The following is a 13,884-nucleotide window of genomic DNA, read 5'->3' on the forward strand; positions in this document are numbered from 1 at the left end:
GAGGGGGTCCAGCAGCAGGGAGACGCTGTTTTTACCCCTCTGTTGCCGCACAAGAGGTGCCGCTTAAGTTATGTTCAGGTTGTCAGCCCCAGAAGGCGCTGCACTTTCCTAACACTGTCTCCCAAGCACAAAACCCCTGCACACAAAATGCCTCAGGTAACTCCCTGTTCAGGTGTGTTAAATGTTCAGGTGACCACATCGAGTGTTCCCGCTGTTTTTCATTGTTGTGCCCCAGAAAAGGTGCCTCCAACAAAATGTATAAATGTACATGTTTCCATGTTACAATCAATAAAGAGTGTTGTTTATTCTCAAACAATCAAATACTCAGCCTGCAGGCAGAATGAGCCAGGTCAGGCAGGTGATGCAGTCCCCTGCAGACACACTGGGGGGCGACAACGTCCCGTCGACGGTGCTGCAGGTCAGCCGGCTGGCTGCTCACTTCCCTCAGTGGCGCGCTTGCGCCCCCTCTCCGTGGGTGCTGTCGCTACCCGATCCGTACCGGAAACCCGATCTGTACCCCGCATGCGCAAATCTTACGTCACTTCCTCTCTTTGCCAACATTGCGACATTCAATATATTTGAATGACACGGTTAGCGCCCAGTTAGCTCCTAGCATTTCTCAACAGCTCTGCCTCCTTTTCGACTACCGGGACATTTAAACAATGGATAATCCGTATCCGCAACAAATTCACGCTTTTCTCCTCAACAGAGAGCGTTCCCCGATTGAACAACAGCGCCGTAAAATAAGAAGAATGGTGCCTAATTACAGAGTTAATAATACAGACTTTGTAATATGTCACGTGAAGATTCAGCAGCCAGATGAAGTGTTTACTGGCAATTGACAGTGATAGTGGACATCATCATCACTATTTCAACAATCCTCTCCACACAGACAAGCATAAACACACTCGATTATCACTAAATCAAATTTAACACACGTTTGTAATGATGCTAATTCAGTTTACAATAGGGTTCATTCGCTCAGTCAGCAGGTGGCGGTATCCTCGTACACTGGGGAGTACACTGCCATTAAACGAACAGAAGAAGAAGAAAACCCCTGCACATGCGCGGTACGGATCGGGTAGACCCGATTTGTACGGTCCGACTTTGCACATGCTCAGCAAGGATCGGGAGTCCCGATCTGTCATTATCTTTTTATTTTTTTTGTTTTTGTCTACATTATATTAAATGTTTCATTATCGGAAACATTTTAAGAGATACTTATTATTCTTAACATCTTAACAGATACTCTGACCTGTAACTATCGTAAAACGCTTCGACCGCAAGTAGACACCTTTCGTGCATGCGGGGTACCGATCGGGTTTCCGGTACGGATCGGGTAGTGACAGGTGCTGCGAACCGTTGCCATGGGTTACCGGTTGCAGTTCCGGGTCAAGCCGCCTCGTTTCCAAAGAGTCGTAAACACGACTGTCAACACCGAGGCGGCCATGATACTCAGAGAGGAAATAAAGGCGCTATTGCAGAAAAGAGCAATACGAGTGGTCCCCGCTTCGGAGACAGACAAAGGTTGGTACAGCTGTTATTTTGTTGTTCCGAAAAAAGGGGGAACGCTTCGTCCCATCCTCGACCTGCGAGTCTTGAACACGTATCTACGAACGTACAGGTTCAAGATGCTAACACTCAGACAGCTCTTGAATGCGGTCGGCCCGGGAGATTGGTTTGCAACAATCGATCTAACAGATGCTTATTTTCATGTGGTTATACACCTGAAACACAGGCAGTTTCTGAGGTTTGCATTCGAGGGCGTAGCCTACGAATACCTAGTGCTGCCGTTCGGGCTCTTGCTCGCTCCTCGCACCTTTACGAAATGTGCCGAGGCAGCGCTAGCGTCCCTCAGAGAGAGAGGAATCCGCATCTTAGCCTACCTAGACAACTGGGCTCTCGTAGCTTGCTCCAGAGAGCAGGTGGAGACACAGCTGTCGCTGGTTCTGTCACACATTCAGACACTGGGGTTCTCTGTGAACTTTCAAAAGAGCTCGCTAATCCCGAGTCAGCAGATTACTTTTCTCGGTTTGAAAATATGCTCGCTTACCAGCCGCGCACGTTTGTTGGAGCACAGAGTGGCCGCGTTTCATCGCTGCCTTGCTCAGTTTCAGTTGGGACGCAGACTGCGTTTCCAGACAATATTAAGCTTGTTGGGCATGATGGCATCTATGATCGCCATAGTGCCACTTGGACTGTTAAAAATGAGAGCGTTTCAACGCTGGACTCTCTCTCACCGTTTGTGTGCATCGCGTCACCTCCGGAGGAGGCTGCCAGTAACTGCGTCTTGCATGCTAGCTCTCCGTCCTTGGAGGGAGCCCGGGCTGCTCCTGTCTCGCTCTCTGCTGTTGTGGTGCAGTGTTCATTTTCTGTCTCTAAGAGCCACCCATGTCCCGGGCCACCTGAACCTGGGGCCGGACCTTCTCTCCAGGGGGAGTCCTCTGGTGAGAGAATGGAGGTTACACCCTTTAATAGTGGCTCAGATTTGGGACCTATTTGGCAAGGCGCAAATAGATCTTTTTGCTTCCAGGGTAAATACTCACTGCCCCCTGTTCTTCTCCATAATCGACCACGATGCACCCTTAGGCTTGGACGCGCTAGCGCACCAATGGCCAGACGTGCTCCTGTATGCATTTCCCCCAGTGGAAATGATATCTCCAGTTCTAGAGAGAGTGCATCGGCATTCCCCCTCTCTCTGATTCTAGTGGCCCCTTGGTGGCCCACAAGGTCGTGGTATGCAGAGATAATCAGCCTGCTAGCAGCGAGTCCTTGGCAGCTTCCTCTCCGCAGGGATCTCCTCTCTCAGGCGGGAGGAGAAGTGTTTCATCCGCGCCCAGATCTGTGGCGCCTTCATGCTTACCTGCTGAGAGGTTAAACGTGATTGCTAAGGGTTTGCCACCTAGTGTGATAGCGACAATTCAGAGCGCTAGGGCCTCATCTACTAGAGGCTTGTACGCTTACAAATGGCGCGCCTTCGAGCAATGGTGCCAGGACCGCCACACTCTCCCATTTCAGTGCTCTATTGTGGATGTTTTGACATTCCTGCAGGAGCTGCTGGATAAGGGCCTTTCATTTTCGATAATTAAGGTTTATTTAGCAGCTATATCTGCTTGTCATATTGGCTTTGACGGGGTGACACTAGGTGCACCCTCGCCATACGTTTTCTGAAAGGAGTTCGCCGGCTGAGGCCCGTGCTTAAGTCCAGTGTCCCTGCTTGGGACTTGTCTTTGGTGCTGGAGGCCCTTTGCAGCCCCCCGTTTGAACCCATTGAGTCTGTGGATATGAAATTTCTTTCATATAAGACTGCATTACTTCTCGCTTTGGCTTCGGCAAAGCGAGTGGGTGACCTTCATGCGCTCTCTGTGCATCCCTCCTGCACACAGTTCTCTTCTGATGGCCACAAAGTCGTATTGCGTCCAAATGCTGCCTATTTTCCCAAGATCATGCCTGCATCTTCTAGCTCAATGGAGTTTGAGTTGCTGAGCTTTTGCTCCCCTCCTTTTGCATCTGAGGAGCAGAGGAGGACGCATTCTCTTTGTCCAGTGCGTGTGCTACGCACCTACATTGAGCGCACTCAGAATGTGCGTTTATGTGACCTGCTGTTTGTCTGCTTCGCTAATCCAAATAGAGGTAGAGCTCTGTCCAAACGGAGGCTGTCCCACTGGATTATAGAAGCTATCTCACTGGCATACGGCACCGGTGGTCTTGCTTTGCCCCACGGGGTGAGAGCTCATTCCACCAGGGGCATGGCAACCTCATGGGCTCTTTTTAAAGGGGTGCCTGTAGCTGATATTTGTGCGGCAGCTAGTTGGGCATCAACGCACACTTTTGTGCGGTTTTATCGGTTGGACGTTACAGCCCTTTCGGTCGCTCATGCTGTCCTTTCTGCTGGGTCTACCACTCACTAAGGATGTGGTGGTCCGATTCTGGTTCGGTGGTTGCTCTGTGGGGCGTGTATATATGTCCCATACTTATGTGTTGTACCGAGTGAATCGACTGAAAGGGAACGAATAGTTATGTCTATAACTTCTGTTCCCTGAAGGAGAGGAACAAGGTACAACACAAGGTGGCCCCACTGAGCAGTTTGGCTCTGTGAAGAGCAGCTATCGAACTGAGGGATGACTGTGATGACAGCGGCTATATGTGCAGGCGGGGCCGTGCGCGTGTCATCACACGTCATCTGCCTTAAAGGCGTGATTAAAGGTTTCTTCAGCCCGACACGCAGGGCGTGATATCCCATACTTATGTGTTGTACCTCGTTCCTCTCCTTCAGGGAACAGAAGTTATAGACATAACTATTCGTTTTAGTGCGCAGGAAGATGGTAGTGAATGACTGACTTTTCTTCTTGTTAAAGCCGTTTCACTGCACCTGAGCCTAAAAGGTAGGCCGAATCTATTTTTCTGGTGTGCTGTAGGCTATTGTTATGTACTATATTTGTTACTCGTAACACAGTAGGGTTAGGGTTAACCCTAACCCTAACCCTAACACAGTACATGTTTCGTACTTGTAATTACCGCTACTTGTACATATTAGAGATGGACCGATCCGATATTACGTATCGGTATCGGTCTGATACTGACCCAAATTACTGGATCGGATATCGGCGAGAAATAAAAAATGTAATCCGATCCATTAAATATCAAAAAAGCACCTCACAAAACTTGCTACACGGCGTAACTCGGCTCATAACCGTAGCACGTAGGAGCAGTATGCATCACGTGATAGAGCGGCTGTGTGTATTTGTAGCCTCGCTAGCAAACCAGCATTTCATCTCCGAGGAAGTTTTCCCAGAGAGAAGTAAAGCAAGTGTGTAAGTTCATCTCTGAATGTCTGTAAAGCATTCCCACATTAAGCTTAACAACAAATATATGGAGCGACTGCCTCTTCTCTCTCTCTCCTGCTGCTACTTCAATCGTGAAACTGCTTAATGATCAGCTGATCGGCTTTTCTGTCGGGAGTCCGTCTCTCTTCTTAGTTTTTGGCCCACTTCTCACCAGAAAGAGGAAACCAGCGGCTGAACAACAGCAGCACTATTAAGCTTGATAAGCTGTTATTAGAATTTATTTAATATTACTTTCTACACCAGGATCTTTTTCTACGTAGCTGACGGCTGGTAACTGTGCAGGGGCAGATCTAGCAAAGTTTAGCCAGGGGGGCCGATAGGGCATGAACAGGGAAAAGGGGGCACAAAGACATACTTCTCTTTCTTATTCTCATTTAAAATGTCGAGCTTTTAATAAATAATTATCTGAATCTTACACCCAAAGTTTTAATCTGATGTAAAATGTATAGAAGTCCATTACTGTATATAATAACTGTTAAGTCTAATATACCCTAGTAAGCTGTAGTACTTTTTCCTTTGGGAAGATACCATCTGTGCAGTCTGCAGTTCTGTTGAAGAAAGATGTTGAATCTATTTATTTATTCTTGAAAAATAATTTATTTCTGTGCATTTTTCCCCCTGCATCAAATTAAATTTGATTACATCGATTAAGCATCATGAGGTGGAGGGTGGTTCCCTATTTTTTTTTTTTGCTGGGAGTTTGCAACCCTATTAGTTAGGTTGCTTAATATTTCTGCTAAGTACTCTTTGATTATTCAAGACTCTGTATGTGAGGAGAAGGACTTTAAATTTAATTCTGAATTTGATGGGAAACCAATGAAGAGAAGCTAATGAGGGAGAAATACGGCCTCTCTTTCTACATGCTTGCTGGGGCATGTGGGGCGAAAACAGAGAGGAGAGCCTGAGCAGCCAGTCAAGGACTCTTCCCTTCACTAGTTAACAGGCTAAGTTAACACCTCCCCTTATATTCCATATAAGGGGAGGTGTAGAGTATGATAGGCCAGTCAACAGATCCCATTGAGCACTGATCAGCTTTGCATCACACCGTGCCTGGACTCACCATTTCCAGTGGCTTATGTAAGAGGTTCAGAGATTGTTACATGGGTGTGCAGGTAAAGACCAAATGGCCGCACTAATGAATGTGTTGGGCCATCAGTGAAAAGCCTGTGAAAGGTTTTAGCCGGGAGAAGAGAGTGAAAATCTTCTTGGCCACAAAAACATGACAGCAAGGCGGAAATATCACAACAGCCAGAGGATCTTTTTAGTTTGTGTAGCAGCTACCGGGATCTTGGACTGGTTCTTATATAGCGCTTTTCTACTCATCTGAGCACTCAAAGCGCTTTACACAACTTGTGCATTCACCCATTCACACCCATTCGCACAAGCACATCTCTCTAAGTGCTTTATAGCTAACATTCACACACATTCATACTCCGATGGATGCATCGGAGAGCAATTTGGGGTTAGTATCTTTCCCAAGGATATTTGGCATGCAGACTAGGCGAAGCCAGGAATCAAACCACCAACCTTCCGATCAGTAGATGACCTGCTCTACCACCTGAGCTACAGTCACCTTAAAGTGGTGAGCATATAATAAAGAACTATGTGACACTGAGCCAACGTCACATTTACCTCATGCTCCCGTGGAAACGCAGTCCAAGCTATGAGTCATTGTTATGGAGTCAAAATGATCTCTTTACAAAAATACAGCATCCAAAGCAATATCCAGTCCTCACCTCAATAAAAAACAACCATATATTTGCTGGACAAGGGTTCTAGTTCCTTAATCTACCACCCGCTGTTGGTAGGATTAAGGGGTCACCCATGGGGTCAGAAAAGGGTTGTGACCAGCAGCTGAAGTAATCTCTGGCTGAGAAAAGTCCTTGGTAATGAAAATGGTAATAGAGACAAGCGTGGCAAAATTGCCCGATGTGAGGGCCTAAGCCAAGTGTACCTGTATGTATCTACTTGTACATATACCTAAAAAGTTATGCAAATATGTACGCATAACTTGTTTTTCAAAATATTAATAAAAGGGGTGTGTCTCCAAACAGCCATCTCTTTCCTGACAATTCCCTTTGTGCATATTCTCTTACATATGATAAGTCAACATTGAAACACCTGCGGCTTTTAGTCAGGTGCGGCTAATGTATGTACAAAACAGGATTTTCCCCTGATTTTAGCTTGTGCGGCTAATATTCAGGTGCGCTTTGTAGTCCGGGAAATACGGTATATAAACTTTTCTCAATCTAAATAGTGTACTTTGGTAGAATTAAAAAAATAAGTGTAGTGCAGGTCTATGATGAGTTTTAGTGTTACTATCATCTAGTTCTGGTTCTGTTTTGGTTAAGTCCTAAGTAGTCCTGATTTTGAACTCTTGTAGTCCTGTTTTAATTCCGGATCAGGTCTGGTTGAATTGGGGTTTAGTCCTCGTGTCTTGATACAGCCCTGATTTTGTTCTGCCTTGCTGCTTAATTAAAAACCTAGTTTAAGGTGTCCTGCATATGTGATATATTTTTTTCCTATATGAAATAATTCTTTTTTTGAACAAAACTCAAAACAGAGCCTATTGATCCCCCCCCCCCCCCCCCCCCCAAAAAAAAAAATAAATAAATAAATAAAATAAAATAAAAATCCCACATGCATACTGCCCTTTAGGGCTAAGCCCCGGGTGTTTCAAATGTCTGGCTCCGCCTCTGGGTATGAGGACCACTGTGGGTTAATCTTTGTAGTGATACTCACTCCTTTTTTTTATTTAGACCTGGTTTAATTCTGGTATAGTTGAATATTTGTATATAATCCCCGCAGCTGTCAGACTCTATAACAGGGGTCACCAGCCTTTCTTAAAACTGAGAGTTAGATAAAATTGTGAACAGTTTGGTTCATCTTTAGTTATATGGTTCTATCCAGCATATTCTATCTTGATATGCTGTCTTATCACAGGTTAATTTTTCAAAAATATTAACAATGATTTATACAAGGAAAGGGCTACATACAACTCTTTATTTCTATTAATGTCTTACTTCATTCCTACCTGATTGACATGTTTAGGAATTATGAGTGATTGGCTCACTGTAGTGGTAAAAGTTGCTACCAATCAAATTATGATATGTTAAAGTTAAAACAAAACACAGCTGACTGTTTTATATTATATCTAATATATATTATGTAATTATCCTTATAATTACAAAATGTTTTATGTAAGATTTATGTTTTGTAATTTAAATCTGACATCACAAAAGTATTTTGGAGTTTGAATATTTGGTAATTTTTTGTAATTTTGTAACTGCAGTACACATAATATTAATTTCGAACAATTTTGTCCAGGTTCCTTGACACCAGGGACTCCTCCAGGACCATCGCGTTCAGTTACAGAGTCGGTGTGTCCACGGTGTGCCAGATCATCCCCCAGGTAGCGACGGCCATCTGGGACTGTCTAGTGGACGACTTCATGGCTGTGCCTTCACCTGGAGACTCATAGAGAAAGTATATACAGTGGTCCCTCATTTATTGCAGCAGGGTTTCTCAGAATAACTAGCCCCTCGCCACACACTTTATACACTTGATTTATTTTTTTTTTACACACACACTAGGGATGCAGCGATACCGATGCTGGTATCGGGTATCGGGGCCGATGCCATAAAATGTGCGTGTACTCATACTCGCAAAAGTTAACCGATACCATGAATCGATACTAATTTACTTCATGAATCAGAAGGTGGCCTGTACTTTCTGTTGTAATTTTTTAGATTGGCCGCTAGGGGGACATGTCACTAGGGGGTTAGGGAATTGAGACTGGCGGCTCCTGCAGCTACGCAAAACAAAATGTCAGCAGTGTGGACTTACTTCAAAATTTGTGTAGATGACAAAAGCAAGGCAGAGTGCAAACTGTAAGGTGTCCAGGGGTGGGAACGAGAGTACATCGTTCAATACAACCAATTTAATAAAACACCTGAGGACACATCATGCTCTGGAGTACACAGAGTTTGCTAAGGCTAACGCAAGACCAGAACAGCCCACTTTAACACAGGTTTTGGAAAAGCGACAAAAAATGTCTATAGAAAATCCACGAGCAGTTAAAATAATAGAGGCTCTATCTCATTTTATCGCTCTGGATGACCAGCCACTGTCGGTCGTGGAAAACGTAGGATTTCGCCGTCTTCTCAGCGTACTCGAGCCGCGTTATGAGATTCCCAGCCTCCCATACATCACGGACGTAATGCTGCCAAAACTTTTTGAAGATGTAAAAAAACACGTGCATAACCTCTTGCAGGAGGTTTCAGCCTTAAACTTCACTACAGACATTTGGACAAGCAGTGTGTCCCCGATGTCGCTCCTCAGTTTAACGGCGCAGTGGATTGATGAGGAGTTTGTTCGTCATCAAGTAACACTGCATGCAAAGTCGTTCAGGGGCTCGCAGACCAGCCAAACCATCGCAACTGCTTTCGATAGCATGCTTCAAACCTGGGATATACCAAAGACGTCCGTCCACGTAGTGCTCCGGGACAACGCAAGAAATATGATAAAGGCCATGAGTGGTGCTGAGCTGCCCAGCCTGCCTTGTACTGCTCACACTCTCCAGTTGGTTGTTCATGAGGGCCTTCTGTCACAGAAGAGTGTTGCTGATGTGGTGGCAGTTGGCCGCAAAATAGTTCGACATTTTAAACATTCTGCTCTGGCCAGTTCCCGTCTGGAGGACATTCAATTGCAGATCAACCAGCCGGTCACTGTGCTCCACAGATTTCTAACAAGGGAGACTGACGAGGACCATGGGATCAAAGCAATGAAGGGAACCTTGGCTGCAGCTGTCAGGACATGGTTCTCTGAGGTGGAGGACAACCCACTCTATAGCATCGCCACGTTACTCGATTCCAGGTGAGTGTTGTGCCTGTGTGTGTGTAACTGTTTGACTGTATGTGAATGTGACTGTGTATGTAACTGTGTTACTGCAAAAAAAAAGGTAAGCAAAACAATTGTCAGCTAACTTTTTTCTTTCTCTGTTTTAGATATAAAAATTGTTTTTTCTCCAGCACCACAACTGCTGCAAATGCTAAGGAGATGCAAAAACTTGAGCTGCTCAGGTTGCCTGGAGAGGAGGATCATGACCTGAATGAACCACCTTCAAGAAAAGCACGCAGTGACCAGCCCACAACTAGTTTGGACAGCATGTTTGATGAAATTGCAGATGAGCAGGCATCAGCATCGGTGGGCAGAGCTGCGGTAGGTTCTAGTGTAGAGTTAGAGACATATCTTGGAGAGGCCGCAATTTTACGAGAAGACAAACCTCTACAATATTGGATGGTTAATAAAGTGCGGTTCCCAAACCTGGCTAAAGTGGCGGGCAGATACCTTTCAGCACCATGCACAAGTGTAGATAGTGAAAGGCTGTTCAGCTCAGTGTCACACATTGTGAAACAGGCTCACAGCTGATCATGCAGAGATGATTCTTTTCATCAAAAAGAACCTGCCTCTCACTTTCCCAAAAACAGTTTAGTTCGGAGGTCACACCACTGCTTGCTGGCTGAAGTTTTTTTGTTTGATTTAAATGTGGACACTCTGCAATAGGTGGTTCATTAATGTTATGTAAATCTGAAAGCTGTAGACAGTGCCACATAGTTCACTGTTATTTTGTTTGGATATAATATGGACATTGTGCAATAATTTAACAAAAGTGTTTATTTTATTCTGAAACCTAAGTTTTATTTGTTTTATTCTGAACAGAAGTGTTTATTTTTTCAATCTGAAAGCGGGAAAGAGACCCAAAGAGTTCAGTTATTTATTTGTTTTTACAATGTGGATACTCTGCAATAGGTTCATTAATGTTATGTCTGAAAGCTGGAGACTCTAAAATACTTGAGTTATTTTGTTTGTTTGTTTGTTTGTTTACAATGTGGACACTGGACAATTTAGAAGAAGTGTTTTATTTTTTACTTGAAATTTAATTTTTGTGGTCTTTGTCAATGACTGGGATAACAGAAGACGCTGATGTCGAGCGTACACTTTCAACGACTGGATAGCGAGAATACTCGTCTGTGATAACGAGCAGGTATTCCCCCGTAGGGAGTGGTCCATAAAAGTCTGCACTGACACTGTGCCAGGGCGTTTCGGGTAATGGTGACATCTGCAGAGGGTGAGTGTGTCTGACAGGTGTGCTAGCTTGGCATGGCAGACAGTTTTGAACTGCAGATTCTGCTTTCCAATCGATCTCTGGGAACCATACTTTGGTACGTAGCAGCGCTTTGGTCTTGACGATACCCTGGTGCCCTTCGTGTGCCAGTTGTATTGCTCTTTCTTGTAGGACAGTTTGAATAACTATCCTCGTGCCTCTGAGTATGAAGTCAGATGAGTCAGCTACTGTTAGTTCACTTTGAACATGTTTGAATGATTTCAAAGTGTCAGCATGCTGGGATTTATCTGTTAGATGCCACGTGTTGTTCCTGATGTGACCGATGACTTCCTGCAGAACCTGGTCTTTCAGAGTCTCTGTTTTTATCTCGTGAAGTGTCATGGCTTTTGGAGTGATAAGAGAAGAAATTGACATACTCTTCTGCAACCTTACATGCACGAGCACTTTCATTCTCCTGTGTTGGCACTGGATGACGTGACATAAAGTCAGCTGGATTATCAGCACCTTTTCTGTATTCCACTCTGAAGTTATATGGCTGAAGTCTCAGTCCCCATCTTTCTATTCTGGCAGGTGGTTTTGATCTTGGATTATTCCAGATGATTTTGAGTGCCTTGTGATCGGTCACCAGTGTGAATGGATGTCCATAAACATACAAATGGAAATGTTCGCAACTGCACACAATGGCGAGTGCTTCTTTCTCAGTCTGCGAGTATCTCGTTTCCACATCACTCAGTGCTCTGCTTGCATATGCAATAATGTGCTTCATCCCCTTTTCATCTTTTTGACAGAGGATGGCGCCCAGTCCTACTGGACTAGCATCAACAATCAGTTCAGTCTGTCTGCTGGGATAGAAGTAGGACATCGTCGTGTCGCTTGTGAGACTGACCTTGAGTGCCTGCAACGCAGTTTCTTGGTCTTGACCCCATGTCCAAGGGGTGGCCTTGTGTGTGAGCCTGCGCAGTGGCTCAGAGATCGATGAGAAGTCTCTGATGAACCTTGAGCAGTAATTGGCCATGCCAAGGAGACTTTTGATGTCAGCAGGTGTTTTTGGGTTGGGAGCGTGTTGAACTGCTGCAACCTTTTTAGGATCTGCTGAAACGCCACCTGCAGAGAGGATGAAACCAAAAAACTCAAGTTTCGTTTTATTAAATTCACACTTCTCTCGATTCAGAGTAAGACCTGACTCTGATAGTCACTTAAAGAGAGCTGTAAGATTGCTGTCATGATCAGCCTGGTCCCTGCCAAAGACTATAATCACTGAGATCTTTGACTCCGTTCAGTCCTTGCAGCGTCTGATAAATAGCATTTTGGAACACTTCAGCTGCAGAAGAGACTCCAAAGCTCAGTCTTTTATAGCGCCGAAGTCCCAGATGAGTAGTGAACGTCGTAATGTAGCGGCTGTCAGGGTGTAATTCAAATTGGTGGTATCCTGCCCTGAGATCAAGTTTTGAGAACACCGTAGATCCATTCAGCTCATGGATTACATCATCAATCGTGGGCGTGACGTGTCGTTCTCGTTCGATTGCAGTGTTTGCTTGTCTCATGTCCACACATATCCGTACGTCGTCCGGATTCTTTGGTTTTGGCAGTGTTACAATGGGTGAAACCCACGGTGTTGGTCCCGTAACCTTTTCAATCATGTCATCAGCTTCTAGTTTCTGAAGTTCGTCCTCCACTTTTTGACGTAAATGAAAAGTAACACGTCTGTGTGGTTGACAGGTTGATTTTACATCTGTGTTTATGTGCAGTTTCACTTGAAAATCTTTGAGTTTTCCAATTCCCTTGAAAAGTTCTGGGTGTTGTTCTACTAGCTTGTCTGCAACAGAACGTTGAGACTGAGAAGAGACCGCAATGACAATATGGAGGAGTCCCAAGGCTTTTGAGGTTTCAAAACTCAAAAATATTGAAACCTCCTCCTTTAATGACGAAGAAGGAACACCTAACTGTTTTGTCTTTTTTTTCCACACTGCACCTGAATGCACCACACACAGGGAGAGACGTAGATGAGTGGTATGGGTAAATCTTGATGTCTGTAGAAGTCAACGTAGGACGTGGTGTCAGTTTGTTGTAGGTAGCTTCAGTTAAGCAGTTAGCAGTGGCCCCAGAATCGATTAGCACCGGTATCTGGGTGCCCATTACTCTGACTTCAGTATGTGGGAGTTTAGGATGTTGAGCTGTGTTCACCACATATACATAAGCGTCATCACTGCTGGATGTGTGCCCTGTCTCCACGTGTGCAGCGCTATCTGTTACTTGATGAACAGTTTGCGGTGGCAGATTTTTCTTATACTAGTTTTCTTATACTAGTTTTCTTTTCTTATGCTAGTGCCATACAAGTAGCGCGAAAAACAAACTTCAAAGTAGCGCTACACGTTCAGCGGGAGGCGTGGATGGCGAGCGGCAATAAACTTGCGAAAAGCAAGTTATGCTCAACTCCACCGGTGGAATCTGACAGCGTGGAAAAGTGTGAAAACTTCCATGATCACCAACGGATTTCAAAGGGCTGGACTGCTGCATGATGGAGAGGAGGACACCGCCATGGCCCTTCTGAGGGTGTTCGACTCTGACACTGCCAACGAGGATTTGTTTGGTTTTAAAAGTGACAACGAAGGAGAGAAGCGGAGAGTGGATGACGTAGCCATCCTGAGCCTTTTCGTATCCAACACTGGAGAAGAGGACTTTGGTGGTTCCCTTTCAGTCGATTCACTCGGTACAACACATAAGTATGGGATATCACGCCCTCGCGTGTCCTGGCTGAAGAAACCTTTAATCACGCCTTTAAGGCAGATGACGTGTGATGACGCACGCATGGCCCCGCCTGCACATATAGCCGCTGTCATCACAGTCATCCCTCAGTTCTTACGCTCTTCACCTCGCTGAGAACACCTCTGCTGAGTTGGGCTGGCTAGC

At 45.1% G+C, this 13,884-nt stretch overlaps 1 pseudogene; it reads left to right on the top strand.

The window, feature by feature from the left end:
- The first annotated feature begins 340 nt into the window (after window positions 1–340).
- LOC148100798 (uncharacterized) lies at window positions 341–3,911 on the top strand (annotated as a pseudogene).
- Window positions 3,912–13,884: the final 9,973 nt, after the last annotated feature.

Source organism: Neolamprologus brichardi, chromosome 10 (assembly GCF_056152115.1).
Source record: "Neolamprologus brichardi isolate AB-2024 chromosome 10, ASM5615211v1, whole genome shotgun sequence".
NCBI classification, from domain to species: Eukaryota; Metazoa; Chordata; class Actinopteri; order Cichliformes; family Cichlidae; genus Neolamprologus; species Neolamprologus brichardi.